This window comes from Bos indicus x Bos taurus, chromosome 23 (assembly GCF_003369695.1).
Source record: "Bos indicus x Bos taurus breed Angus x Brahman F1 hybrid chromosome 23, Bos_hybrid_MaternalHap_v2.0, whole genome shotgun sequence".
NCBI classification, from domain to species: Eukaryota; Metazoa; Chordata; class Mammalia; order Artiodactyla; family Bovidae; genus Bos; species Bos indicus x Bos taurus.
Genome location: NC_040098.1, coordinates 599,981 through 614,045, shown reverse-complemented (window position 1 = coordinate 614,045; position 14,065 = coordinate 599,981). Strand labels below are relative to the sequence as shown.

Here is a 14,065-nt window from a genome sequence, read left to right as displayed (position 1 = left end):
GCTGGACTAGAAGAAACACAAGCTGGAATCAAGATTGCCGGGAGAAATATCAAAAACCTCAGATACGCAGATGACACCACCCTTATGGCAGAAAGTGAAGAGGAACTCACAAGCCTCTTGATGAAAGTGAAAGTGGAGAGTGAAAAAGTTGGCTTAAAGCTCAACATTCAGAAAACGAAGATCATGGCATCCGGTCCCATCACTTCATGGGAAATAGATGGGGAAACAGTGTCAGACTTTATCTTTCTTGGCTCCAAAATCACTGCAGATGGTGACTGCAGCCATGAAATTAAAAGACACTTACTCCTTGGAAGGAAAGTTATGACCAACTTAGATAGCATATTGAAAAGCAGAGACATTACTTTGCTAACAAAGGTCCGTCTAGTCAAGGCTATGGTTTTTTCCAGTGGTCATGTATGGATGTGAGAGTTGGACTGTGAAGAAAGCTGAGCACCGAAGAATTGATGCTTTTGAACTGTGGTATTTGAGAAGACTCTTGAGAGTCCGTTGGACTGCAAGGAGATCCAACCAGTCCATTCTGAAGGAGATCAGCCCTAGATTTCTTTGGAAGGAATGATGCTAAAGCTGAAACTCCAGTACTTTGGCCACCTCATGCGAAGAGTTGACTCATTGGAAAAGACTCTGGTGCTGGGAGGGATTGAGGGCAATAGGAGAAGGGGACGACAGAGGATGAGATGGCTGGATGGCATCACTGACTCAATGGACATGAGTCTGAGTGAACTCTGGGAGTTGGTGATGGACAGGGAGGCCTGGCGTGCTGAGATTCATGGTGTCGCAAAGAGTCAGACACGACTCAGCGACTGATCTGATCTTATCTGATTACTGGTCAGTTCACTTGCTACTCATACAATGGTTTATAAAATTTCTGGAGGGAAGAAATAAAATATCTTACAATTAGAAACAGGAGCTTACTCAAGCTATCCCAGATGAAAAGAGTTTTATATTTATGTTGCTGATTTTAGTGACTGATGAAAATCAGGACACAGGGATAGAAGAGACCAGAACAATCACAAAACTTCCACTGTAGGGATTCCTCTAGCACAGGTTTATAAATAGCAAATCCCATCCTGGATTTCAAGGATCCCTTCCCTATCTACTTTTAGAGAATGCATAAATTTCTGATATATCAAATAAATTACTTATTATTGCTTTACTTTACTATATTGCCATACATTATTATACATATTGTGTTAAAATTATAGCAATTTAGATTCATCCTTGAGAGATTTGTATTCTAGTCTCAGTTCTGTTACTAACTAGCTGTGTGAAGAACTTGATGATTTATTTCACTTCTCTGACCCAGAATTCTTTTGTTTAGGGTAGATTAACAAAATTTTTATATATATAATATATATATATATATATATATATACACTATATATATATAGTATAATATTATATAATATATTTAATATATATAATACTATAATATTATATTATTATATATATAATATATATATATTTCTCCAGGTTTATATATATATATATATATATATATATTTCTTTTGCATATTCTCTGAGTCAAGGATTCTTTCTTTTCATGCTATATATTTTGGTATTTAGAGAAACTTTTTAGAAGTAAGTCTTCATATTCCCATTTAATTAATGGATGGACTAAAGGTCAAAGACTTTAAAGTGAAAGTGTTAGTCACTCAGTTGTGTCTGACTTTTTGTGACCACATGGACTGTAGACCGTCAGACCCCTCTGTCCATGGGATTCTCTAGGCAAGAATACTGGAGTGTGTAGCCATTCCTTTCTCCAGGGGATCTTCCTGACCCAGGAATGGAAATCGGTTGTCCAGTGTTGCAGGTAGGTTCTTTACCATCTGAGTCACCAGGGAAGCCCCAAGACTTTAAGGAACACATCAAAAATCTTTCTCAGGATTCTTCCAGTCTATTTGTTTAAAAAAAAGAAAGAAAGAAAAGAAAAGGCCATGTGTTGGAATGTGATTTTTCCCTACAAAGTTTCTCTGAGCTGCTTGGACTTGCTGGTTGCCAGTAGACCCTTTAGCAAAAGTTCTAAGCATGGTACAATTTACTCATGGCATTCTTTCACCTCAGTTGCTGTCTGCTTTCACCTATACATACCCTGGGCCTCTCACTTCATACTTATTGAAGATACCTAGCAGGCAATGTCAGACCTTATAGGTAATTCTCAGACCATAATGCTGGTTGTAATATGATCTCCCAGGTAGGAAAGTAACTTTTTGATATAATCTAACCTGTCTTTAATACCTTGTGCTGTGCTGTGCTTAGTCCCTCAGTCATGTTTGACTCTTTGCAACCCCAGGGACTGTAGCCCTCCAAGCTCCTTTGTTCATAGGATTCCCTAGGTAAGAATACTGGAGTGAGTTGCCACGCCCCTCCTCCAGGGGATATTCACAACCCAGGGATCGAACCCAGATCTCCCGCATTATAGGCAGATTATTTACCATATGAACCACTAGGGAAGCCCAAGAATAGAGGAGTGGTTGGCCTAGCCTTTCTCTAGGGGGTCTTCCCAACTCAGGCATTGCACTAGGGTCTCCTGCATGGCAGGCGGATTCTTTACCAGCTGAGCTACCAGTGAAGACCCTTCCATACCTCACAACCCTTCAAAAGCAAAGATTTAGCTCTGTTTCTTTTAAGAGGAAGAGCATCTATCTTGATAAAGAAAATACATGAGACAAGTATTCAAGTTTCTTTCTCTTTTACTTCTTTCCTGTCTTCCTCTATAAATTGGTTTAAAAAACATGAATAGGATTAGAAATGGAAGGTTTGAACATCAATAATGTTAAACTAAATAAGTATTGATTATTGTCGCTGTTCAGTCCCTAAGTCTGACTCTTTTGTGGCTTTTCGGACTCTGCCAGGCTCCTCTGTCCATGGAATTCCCAGGAAATAATACTGGAGTGAGTTGCCATTTCCTTCTCCAGGAGATCTCCAGAGGCAGAGATTGAACTCATATCTCCAGGACTGGTAGACAGATTCTTTACCACTGACCCATAACTGCCTGTTATAAAGGGAACATAGGAAATTCAAGAGATTGAGAAATTTGCTTAAATTCACATAAAAGGTAAATGGAAAGGCCAGGACTCAAGTTTACAGTACATAGTTCATCCCTGAGCCTTTCATGGGTTTCAAATGTCCTCATGCCTCTAGAAGAGATGGGCTTAAAGAAACCTTATGGAGAAGGAAAGAGAATTTCCTCACATCGAATCACATACACTGAAGTGTAACTAATTGGCCCCCAGGTTTGCTTTTGCTCTTGGACCGTCTGAGCTAGGTAGCTCATTGCATATCCTTTGGGACTGGTTTGGGAGAAATACTTTCCTGGAAGGTCCTGAAGCTGAAGTCCTGTGTTAGGCATTCACAGACTTTTGTAGGAGTTACTATAAATACCCGATGAAGTAAAAAGAAAACACTTAAACTCATGATTTTCCAAAAAATATATTGTGGGAAAAGAGCTGACTTCAGAGGCATTTCTCAATAAGAATGGAGAAATAGTTTTCTTCACAAAGTCTCCAAGAAGCAAATTAAGAAATTTGCCCCATTTTTTTCACATTGAAGTGGACTCCTCTCCGCTTCAAAAAGAGAACTTGTTCTGTCTAAACAAGTGCTTCTGAGGAGGAGCTTGTGAATTATCGCCACATGCAGAGTTCCCTTTCTCCATAAACTCCTTACATCCCATGACCTCTTGTGATAAACCCCAAGATAAATCTTAATGAAGCATAGTTTGTGTGTTTTTTTCAGGTTTCATATAATTTAACTTTTAAATACATTAAAGTTGAAGATGTGCAAAGTATATTTTATTGGAAATCATCTGTTTGCTCATAAGAGGTAAGTTTTTTCATTCTTTCTGAAATATTTTCTTCTAATTGCCTCCTAAAGACCGAGCTCTTAGAATCTTTAGTCAGAGTGTCTTCTAACGGATGATGGAGGTCCTGGGGAGTGTTCACACCAATGAAGGGTTATGTTGATCTAGGGTTCCTAGGCTTTCCTTGGAGTTGGCGCATGCCTGTACTACCCTTAAATGCATCTCTGCTCACAGAGGGTACAATGAACTGGATTGAGGCCAACTTGGTAGAAATTTCTGTCTTGGGGAATCTTCTTGTTGAAAGTGTAGGTCATTGCTGATGTTTCTAGGATGCAATATAAAATAGAACTGTGCTTTCTACACAGTTGAATTTTCAAGCCCCCCGAAAACCCTTTGCTCATAATCAGACTCCCTTTTTGGTTTAGAGGAAAGTGACTGTGTGGTCAGCCAGGAAGAAAGAAGCTGAACTGTGATGAAATTTTGGCTCAAACTACCCTCTCTAATATTTTTGCTCACCTTCCCACTCTGTCTTTCTGTATCCTATCCCTGACTATTGTTTCTCTGCTCACTCACTCTCCTCTCTCCTGCTCTAACTTCATTAGTCTGCTTTTTTCCTCCTCTTCTCTATAATCGATTTAGGTTTATTTAGTTTTCTGCTTTGATATTAGCCTCAATATGCAGTTTAATTAACTTGATTTTGGAGTGAGGACAGAAATTAAAGATATCAATTTGACATCCTTCTCTGATGGCTCAGAATTTCTTTTTCCCAGTGATGACTGGGATTTGATATTTTATATGAAATGTGGGTGAGTGCTAGGCTATCTAGGTACACCCTTGTCTAGTTATACCCTAACTGCCTTAGTTAGAATACTCTGCATTACAGGTCAAACTTTGTAACTAGAAAAGGACAAATAAATGGCCACAGTTGCCTTGCAAAAAATTATGGAAGTCAGATGAAATAATACAAGGGAAAGCTTGTTTGAATGATAAGATTAGATAATAAAAATATTTAATCCGGTATTGATTTATTCAATCATATGTGTATGGAAACCCACATAGTAATATAGGAGCAGAGAAGATATAGGCACATGTCTATTTACCTGGAGGAAAAAAAAATTACAGACTTTTGGCCCCAAATATTATTTAATTGGTTAAAATTTCAACAGGTGAAAGTAAAAATCTAAGGATGAAGGAAGCAAAAATAGTTTCCTCTACCACTAGTATTATTAGTATCATTCTATTACTTCAATTTGGGAGATACCATCTTTATTCTTTCTTATAGTATTTCTGTGCTTTTTCATATTAGTGTTGAATGACCTATTAATTTACTTAAATATGAGTTTTCAGATACTTTTCCTCTTTCTGATTATCACCAAGCCTTCATGGCATCAGAGATACCAACAAGTCAGTCATCAGATATGTACTAAGAGACTATTCATTATCCAGAGTCAACAGATAGAGCATGGAAAATTGTCCTTAGCCTCTTTACAACAATTTGGTGAAGTGGTGGGATGATCCAGGGATTGGAAATACAGACTGAATTCTGTCATAAAGTTCTGAGGGGGTATTGATCCAACCTAATACATAGATTAAGTCTATATGTCCCCAAATAGTTTCTTTGCTTACTTAAAGTGAAACAAAATACAATTAGATGCACTGGTTTTCACAGTGGTCTATTATCTGCCCACTGATTGTCTTTTACAGCTTTCTGATTTAATGAGAGTGCAGTCTTTATGGAGAAAAGATATATTTTTCCTAAAGCAATGCATGCTGTTCTTCTAATAATATTTAATCATTCTCTCCAAACTGCTCCTCTTCTCACAGCAAAGGGCCCACTGCCTTTTTTTTTTTTTTTTTTTTTGGAAACCTAATGCACTGAAATTGAATAATCATGAACTTATTCTCCTTTTAAATATTCATCAGAGATTACTGAAACTGTAATTTGGAGTGAGTGAAAGTTGCTGAGTCATGTTCAGCTCTTTGAGACCCCATGTACTATACAATCCATGGAACTTTCCAGGGCAGAATACTGCAGTAGGTAGCCTTTCCCTTCTCCAGGGGTTCTTCCAAACCCAGGGATCTAATTCAGGTCTCCTGCATTGTGGGCAGATTCTTTACCAGCTGAGCCACAAGGGAAGCCCAGGAGTACTGGAGTGGGTAGCCTGTCCCTTCTCCAGTGAATCTTCTGACACAGGAATCAAACCAGGGTCTCCTGCATTGCAGGTAGATTATTACCAACTAAACAATCAGAGAAGCCATTTTGAGATTATAGTAATTATAACATTTCTTTCTAATATTATTTTAGCTAAACTACAAGGAAGCCTAAAGTTTTATTTAGATGTGTAAATTTATTAGAGGTAAGTGGACAATTTGACTTATTGATATGAAAATATTTATTATTCAAGGAAACCCAGTATAAGCTTGTTGAATACTTGGGTTTCAGAGACTCTTGTTGGAAACCTCAGCTTAACATAGTGAAAGCCATAGCTCCATTTCTTTCTCATATTTGAACAGTGCAATCAATTTATTCTCCAGGGATCTTTCTACTTTGGCATTAAAATTAATTTGTATTATCACATAGAATTGTGTGTAATTTTATGTAATTAATGATCTTATGTAGAGGAATGTTACTTCTCCAGCTTGGTTGTGAAGAGGTAGAGGACATCTTTCCATTCCCTATCAGCTGACTTTAGATATCAGTAGCTTCTTCGTACATGTTTGATGACTGAGTTGATGCTGTTATTGATGCATTGAAGGATTGATAATTAAGTAGAAAGAGAAAAAGTGTCTCAAAAGTCATATTAAAGCAAACCAAAAGGTCATTTGACATTAAAGTGAAAAAGCACAGAAATATTATAAGAAAGAATAAAGGTGAAATCTCTCAAATTTAAGTAACAGAATAAAATGGAAAGAAGAGTAAATTTTAGTGCATAAAATTGAAAATAGCTCATAACTTAAAGGTATTAAAATTTTATTGACAAAAGATTTACATAATTCAAAAATGGATAAAATATAAGCAAATATATACACAATATTATGCACTGTTGCTAACCAAAATACAAATAATTTTAGTTCAGATAATCAAGTAAATATGAGTGCCCCATGTTAGGTTTTTATTAGAAATTCATGGCCTATTGTTATAAATATAGAAATAATGGAAAAATACAATTGGTGCATAAGAAGAAATATTTAACTATATAAATACACACACGATCCTGAAAACACTCACAGAATATGTAAGGAACTAACATTTTCATCCAGTGAGTGAAATTGGTTAATTATGAATTTTTAAGAGTACTTTTCACAGTCTGTAATCTACCATAAACTTTGGAGATTTTATTATGCAAATATATTCATTCTAGTTTTTTCTAAAGTATATTGAAGTAACCAAATTGGAAGATTATTTAGTAGTTGTTAATAATTATGAAATATGCATATTTATGTCAGTAATCTCTGGGACACATTTTGATGAAATTATTAAAATAACCAAAAGTTGTATAAGAAGAGTTTATTCAAAAGTTGTTCATTAGGATGAAAATTTGTAAACAACTTTAGTCAAGATATGTGATAGAATTTATATTATGAGATTTTGATACATTAATTTATGGTTGCTAAATTAATAATTACAGTATGGATACTCTTTAAAAAATGTGAAAGGCTTTTAGTAATCAAAAATGAAAATTAGAAAGTATAAAAATATTATAAGATGATTGAAAATTTATATATGTGTATGCTTATAACCGAGAAGGCAATGGCACCTCACTCCAGTACTCTATCCTGGAAAATCCCATGGATGGAGGAACCTGGTAGGCTGCAGTCCATGGGGTCGCTAAAAGTTGGGCACGACTGAGCGACTTCACTTTCACTTTTCACTTTTCACTTTCATGCATTGGAGAAGGAAATGGCAGCCCACTCCAGTGTTCTTGCCTGGAGAATCCCAGAGACGGCGGAGCCTGGTGGGTTGCCGCCTAGGGGGGTCGCACAGAGTCGGACACGACTGAAGCGACTTAGCAGCAGCAGCATGCTTATAAAAAGAATAAAGTAGAACAATGGGAGATATTTATAGGTTTAAATCCTGAAATACATTTAAAAATTTTGTCTTAGATAAAAATTGGAAGAGTACAAACCTCTGGAAAACAGTAGTAGGAGAATCAGATATGGGACAGGGCATTATATGAGTTTTAGAAATATAAGAAATGGCACTTCAGATTGGATCCATAGGGTGTGAAGATTAATTTGATACATTTCTTAATAGCATGGGTAATGGATTATTTCAAACATATAGTAAATTTTTCTCAAAATGTCAGTTTCAATGATTTACACAAATATCTCATGTGCCCTAATAGTATAATTGCAACTAGCCTAAAAGTTGGAAAAACAGTTTTTTCGTAAAGCTTAATGCAAACATGATTTTGAAGAGATCAGAAATAATGGGTGCAACCTGGTTTCCAAATCAAGAAATGTGTTTCTTCAAGAAAGAACCCCCAAAAGTGTTATTATAAAATTATATAGAATATAAAATTATATATATATAATTATTATATATATATTTAATATATAAATTCAGTAGTTGATATGTATATATATTATATGAGCATATATATCATATACACTATATCTATTGGAACTTCTAATTGTCATTTGAAGAAAAGACATCAAGACATTAAAGTGACCTGATCAATATCATACAACAAAGTCATTAACTCTCAGACTTTGGCAAAAAGCACAGTCATTGAGGGTTCTCTTGCACAAATCTTATTCCCTATAGAAAGAACTGGTTAAAGCATGAAAACCAGTGTAAAAAACATTATTTCATAATTTATTTCAATGCATGAAAACTTTGAGAAATAGTGAGTTATATGTTTTGATGGAATTATAACTCTAAAAGTTATAATTTCAAGTCCAAATACATTTTTTTTTGCCAAGTCACCATTTCCCCCACTTCTTTGCGGATGAACCGCTTCTCAGCTATGCCTGTTTTACATTCACCATAACTATGGAGGTGAACAACAGTGTGAACAAGTTCATTCTGCTTGGGTTAGCACAGAATCTACTAAAGGACAAAGTAGTATTTGTGATCTTCTTGCTTCTATACCTTGCAACTCTGTTGGCAAACTTCCTAATTGTGATGACCATACGAAATAGGCAGACACTTGGGAGCCCAATGTGCTTCTTCCTTTTCTACTTATCCTTTGCTGATGCCTATTTTGCCACAACCACTGCCCCTAGGTTGATTGCAGATTCTGTGTCTTAGAAGAAAGTCATCTCCTACAATGAGTACATGACCCAGATCTTTGCATTTCACTTCGTTGGGTGCATGGAGATCTGGGTGCTTGTCCTCATGTCCATTGATCGCTATGTGGCCATTTGCAAGCCCCTGCAGTACACAGCCATCATGACCCAGTGTGTCTGTGGCACACTGGTAAAACTGGACTGGGTGGAGGCCTTCATTCTTCAGCACAGATTCTCTTGGTTTTGACATTACCCTTCTGTGGCCCCAATGCTATTGATCACTATTTCTGTGATATGAAACCATTGTTGAAACTTGCCTGCATTGATACTTATGTCATCAGTCTACTCATAGTGTTTAACAGTGGGGCTATATGCATGGTGAGTTTCATACTGCTGCCAGTCTCCTATGTTTTCATCTTATGTTCTCTGAGTAATCATAGTGCAGAAGGAAGAAAGAAAGCCCTATCTACTTGCACCTCTCAAATTATTGTTATTGTGTTATTCTTTGTACCATGTATATACACATACACTCAGCCTGTAACTGCATTTCCAGTGGACAAGATGGTGGCTGTGTTTTACACTATTAGGGCACCTTTGCTCAACCTCCTGATTTACACTCTGAGGAATGCAGAAGTCAAACAGGCCATGAGAAGGCTATGGTGCAACAAACTCTGACTCAAGATGGCAAAGTGCAGAAGATGCCAATTGCTAATTCTGCCACAGTATAAATAAAACTGGATTGATAGGAAAGGCAAAATGTTCTCATCCCAGTGTAGACAACATAGTTCTCTTCCAGTGGGACCTGTGCAAGAATAAGCAGAATCTATAGAGCACAGATCTGTATTATTATAACCAATGTCTCATGGAGAGACAACATGAAGTGCAATCACAATTGTGGGAGCATAAGAGCATTCCTCACTTCTGCCATCTGCTTTGATATTCCTTTGAGGCTCGAGAACCAGATTCTGTTTTTTCTGTAGCTTTATTTTCTTATTTTGAACACTATTTTTTGTTTGTTTTTATTTTTCATGTTTCTTCTTCAAATTTTATACTCTGTCCTTGATTTCTGTCATCTATTTTGTTGTTAAACCAGTGCTGGCACTACTTTGTATCATATCTTTTTTGGCTCAAGAGTCAGTCCATCAAGTCATTCCCAGAAACTTATTCTCTCCAAGGAGCATAAATAGCAAATAGTTAAGTTCCTATTTTATGCTTGTCTCCCTCTTGAAACACCCTTAAAAATGGGCCTTTCCTTTGCTTGCAGTGTACAAGGAAATAACTAACTTTACATTCAAACTAGACTATTCTATTTATAACAAAAATACTTTCTGTATTGATCCATAATTTTTCTATATTTTTATAATTTATATAATTTTAATATTTTTGTTCATGTTAACCATTATTTTATATTATTTAATTTTACATACTTATTAATGTTTTTGTAATTTAAATCTTTAGACAGTTCCCAAATATTTGATAAATCAGTGATAATTTTATAAAATTGTAAGAATTATATTTTAAAACCCAGCATGTCATTGATGAGACCATACATACAAAAGAGGAAACAACTGGCATACGAAACAGAGCTAAAAAGAGAAGAGGTCCACAGAAGTGAGACTCCCAACTTGGAAACACAGAATAAAATATGTCAAGAATGAAAACTTTTTCCAACATATTTTTGCTATGAAGGGGAAGAAATTACTGGAATAAGTTTCTGGCAACAAATTGGTGTTCAAAAAGTGGTATTTTAGGATGAAGGAAACAACAGCATATTTCATGATGATGGGAATGATTCTGAAGAGAGCAAAAGGGGGTAAGGGAGCAATTATCAGATCATTGCTCTTATGTAGAAGGAGGAAATTGGATTTGTCTGGTACACGTGGACATGTTGGCTTAGAACAGTGGTTACTATTGTTTAGCTGCTAAGTCATGTCTGACTTTTTTGTGACACTATGGACTTTAGTCCGTCAGGCTCCTTCTGTCCTTGGGATTTCCAAGGCAAGAATACTGGAGTGGGTTGCCATTTTCTTTTTCAGGGGCTTTTCCCAATCCAGGGATGAAATCCCTGTCTCCTGCATAGGCAGGCAGATTCTTTACCATTAAGCCACCAGGGAAGCCCTGGGATGGTAGAGCTGATAATTTACAGCAGATAGAATTCTATAATGGACAGGGAGGCTGATTAAGTGGGCATGGATGTTGAGGGTGGGAAGAATCAGTGATGTGAGTTTGTAGAAATACTTTTCTAATTGTTTCAGGTATTCTCTTAAGTAGAAAGTCAAGTCATTGGTTGGGACTGAAGAAAGAAAAGAAGGTATTGGGATTTTAAAGATAAAGGGAAAGGTGAAAATATAACTCTAGCCCTTCATCACTACTTGCCCTAAGAGACTTTTATCCACTTTAGAACATTGAGAGGATAGATGGATGCTGGAATTGCAGCATAGAAGGCTCACTTGAGATCCACTTCAGGTTTTTAAACTGAGACTAGCTAGGGACTTCCCTGGCACTCCAGTGGTTAAGACTCCATGCTTCCACTGCAAGGGGCACGTTTCAATGCTTCACAGTATGTGGGAAAAAAAAAAAAAAGTGAGACCGCTTAGTGTAGTCCTAAACCACACTCATGGGATAAAGCACAACTTAGTTAAAAATCCACACAACAATTAACATTTCCTGAAGACAGGTCAATCTACGAATTCCTTTATATTTATTTTTCCTCAAAAGAGAAAATTTTTTTTTCTCCTCTTGAATGTGATGGATGTCTTTATTACCTTGATTCACATAATATGCCCCAATTAATCAAATTGTAAATATTAATTAAGTGTAGTTTTTGTGTACCAGTTATACGTAAATAAAGCTGAGTTGCAAATTCCTTTTTGCCTTTTCATACTGTCCGTGGTACAAGCCATGGGGTCGCAAAGAGTCGGACACAACTTAAGGACTGAACAACAACATATTCCTAGGTGAAATTTGAAAGTTGGTTTTAAAATACTATTCAACTTGAGCACCACCCTGTGGGAAGACAGCATAAGGGCCGAATTAATGGCAGTGAAGAGGAACTAAAAAGCCTCTTGATGAAAGTGAAAGAGGAAAGTGATAAATTTGGCTTAAAGCTCAACATTCAGAAAACAAAGATCATGGCATCTGGTCCCATCACTTCATGGGAAATAGATGGGGAAACAGTGTCAGACTTTATTTTTTGGGGCTCCAAAATCACAACAGATGGTGATGGCAGCCATGAAATTAAAAGACACTTACTCCTTGGAAGGAAAGTTATGACCAACCTAGATAGCATATTCAAAAGCAGAGACATTACTTTGCCAACAAAGGTCCATCTAGTCAAGGCTATGGTTTTTCCAGTGGTCATGAATGGATGTGAGAGTTGGACTGTGAAGAAAGCTGAGCGCCAAAGAATTGAGGCTTTTGAACTGTGGTGTTTGAGAAGACTCTTGAGAGTCCCTTGGACTGCAAGGAGATCCAACCAGTTCATTCTAAAAGAGATTAAGCCCTGGGTGTTCTTTGGAAGGAATGATGCTAAAGCTGAAACTGCAGTACTTTGGCCACCTCATGCAAAGAGTTGACTCATTGGAAAAGACTCTGATGCTGGGAGAGATTGGGGGCAGGAGGAGAAGGGGATGACAGAGGATGAGATGGCTGGATGGCATCATGGACTCGATGGACATGAGTCTAAGTGAACTCTGGGAATTGGTGATAGACAGGGAGGCCTGATGTGCTGCAATTCATGGGGTCGCAAAGAGTCGGACACAACTGAGCGACTGAACTGAACTGAATTGACAGCTAAAGAAATAATCGCTAGCCAGGTTGCCCTAATCTGTGCAGGGAAATGCTTATGTAGCTTGTTCCCTTATCTGCTTAAAATGTTGTCCTTGGAATTGGTGGTCTTTAAGCATCTATCATAGCATTGGCTTAGCTTATTTGTTTGCATATGTGACAAATTCCCAGGTTAAAAGAGTGTATTGTCAACTCTTTAGTAACAAGCCAATTAAAGATTCTTTACCATCTGAGCCACAAGGGAAGTCCCAGATGAAGGCTCCGGATCTAATCAAAGTCCACTCCAATATGATAGCAAGGTTTTCATTATGGATTTCTATGACCTAAATAGAGGCTGCTGCTGCTGCTGCTAACTTGCTTCAGTCATGTCAGACTCTGTGCAAACCCACAGACGGCAGCCCATCAGGCTCCTCTCTCCCTGAGATTCTCTAGGCAAGAATACTGGAGTGGGTTGCCATTTCCCTCTCCAGTGCATGCTAAGTTGCTTCAGTTCTGTCCAACTCTGTACAACCCCATGGAAAGCAGCCCACCAGGCTCCTCTGTCCATGGAGTTGTCTAGGCAAGAATACTGGAGTGGGTTGCCATTTACTTCTCCAAGTAAATGGAGGAGGGGACTCTAATCACATGTTCCTAGAAGCCTGAAAGTGAAAGTTGCTCAGTCATGTCTGATTCTTTGGGACCCCATGGACTATAGAATCCATAGAATTCTCCAGGTCAGTTATGGAGTGGGTAACTGTTCCCTTTTCCAGGTGATCTTCCCAACCCAGGGATTGGATCTTCCCAATCAAATCCAGGTGATCTTCCCAACTCAGGTTATTGCAGGCAGATTCTTTACCAGCTGAGCCATTAGGGAAGCCCAAGAATACTGGAGTAGGTAGCCTAGCCCTTCTCCAGAGAATCTTCCCAACCCAGGAATCAAACCAGGGTCTCCTGCATTGCAGGTGGATTCTTAACTAGCTGAGCCACAAGTGAAGCCTAGGTCCCTAAAATGTTTCCACAGAGCTGATTCAGATGATCACCCATGATGAGTTAGCTTTATCAGGCACCACTGATACTACAGTGACCTCCCTACATACTCAGGTGTGTTACTATCCTTCTCTGACACTACTCATCAGGAATAGAAATATTGGCATTTGTTGGTTCTTCAGTCATCTTCCAGTAGCTGGGAACCTTAGGCCAATTTCTGTTGTAGAATGTCCTGGTGTGAAACAATGCAGAGAGATCATTCAG

The 14,065-nt window shown here is 37.6% G+C and overlaps 1 pseudogene; it reads left to right on the top strand.

Moving 5' to 3' along the window:
• The first annotated feature begins 8,813 nt into the window (after window positions 1-8,813).
• Window positions 8,814-9,724, top strand: LOC113881213 (annotated as a pseudogene).
• Window positions 9,725-14,065: the final 4,341 nt, after the last annotated feature.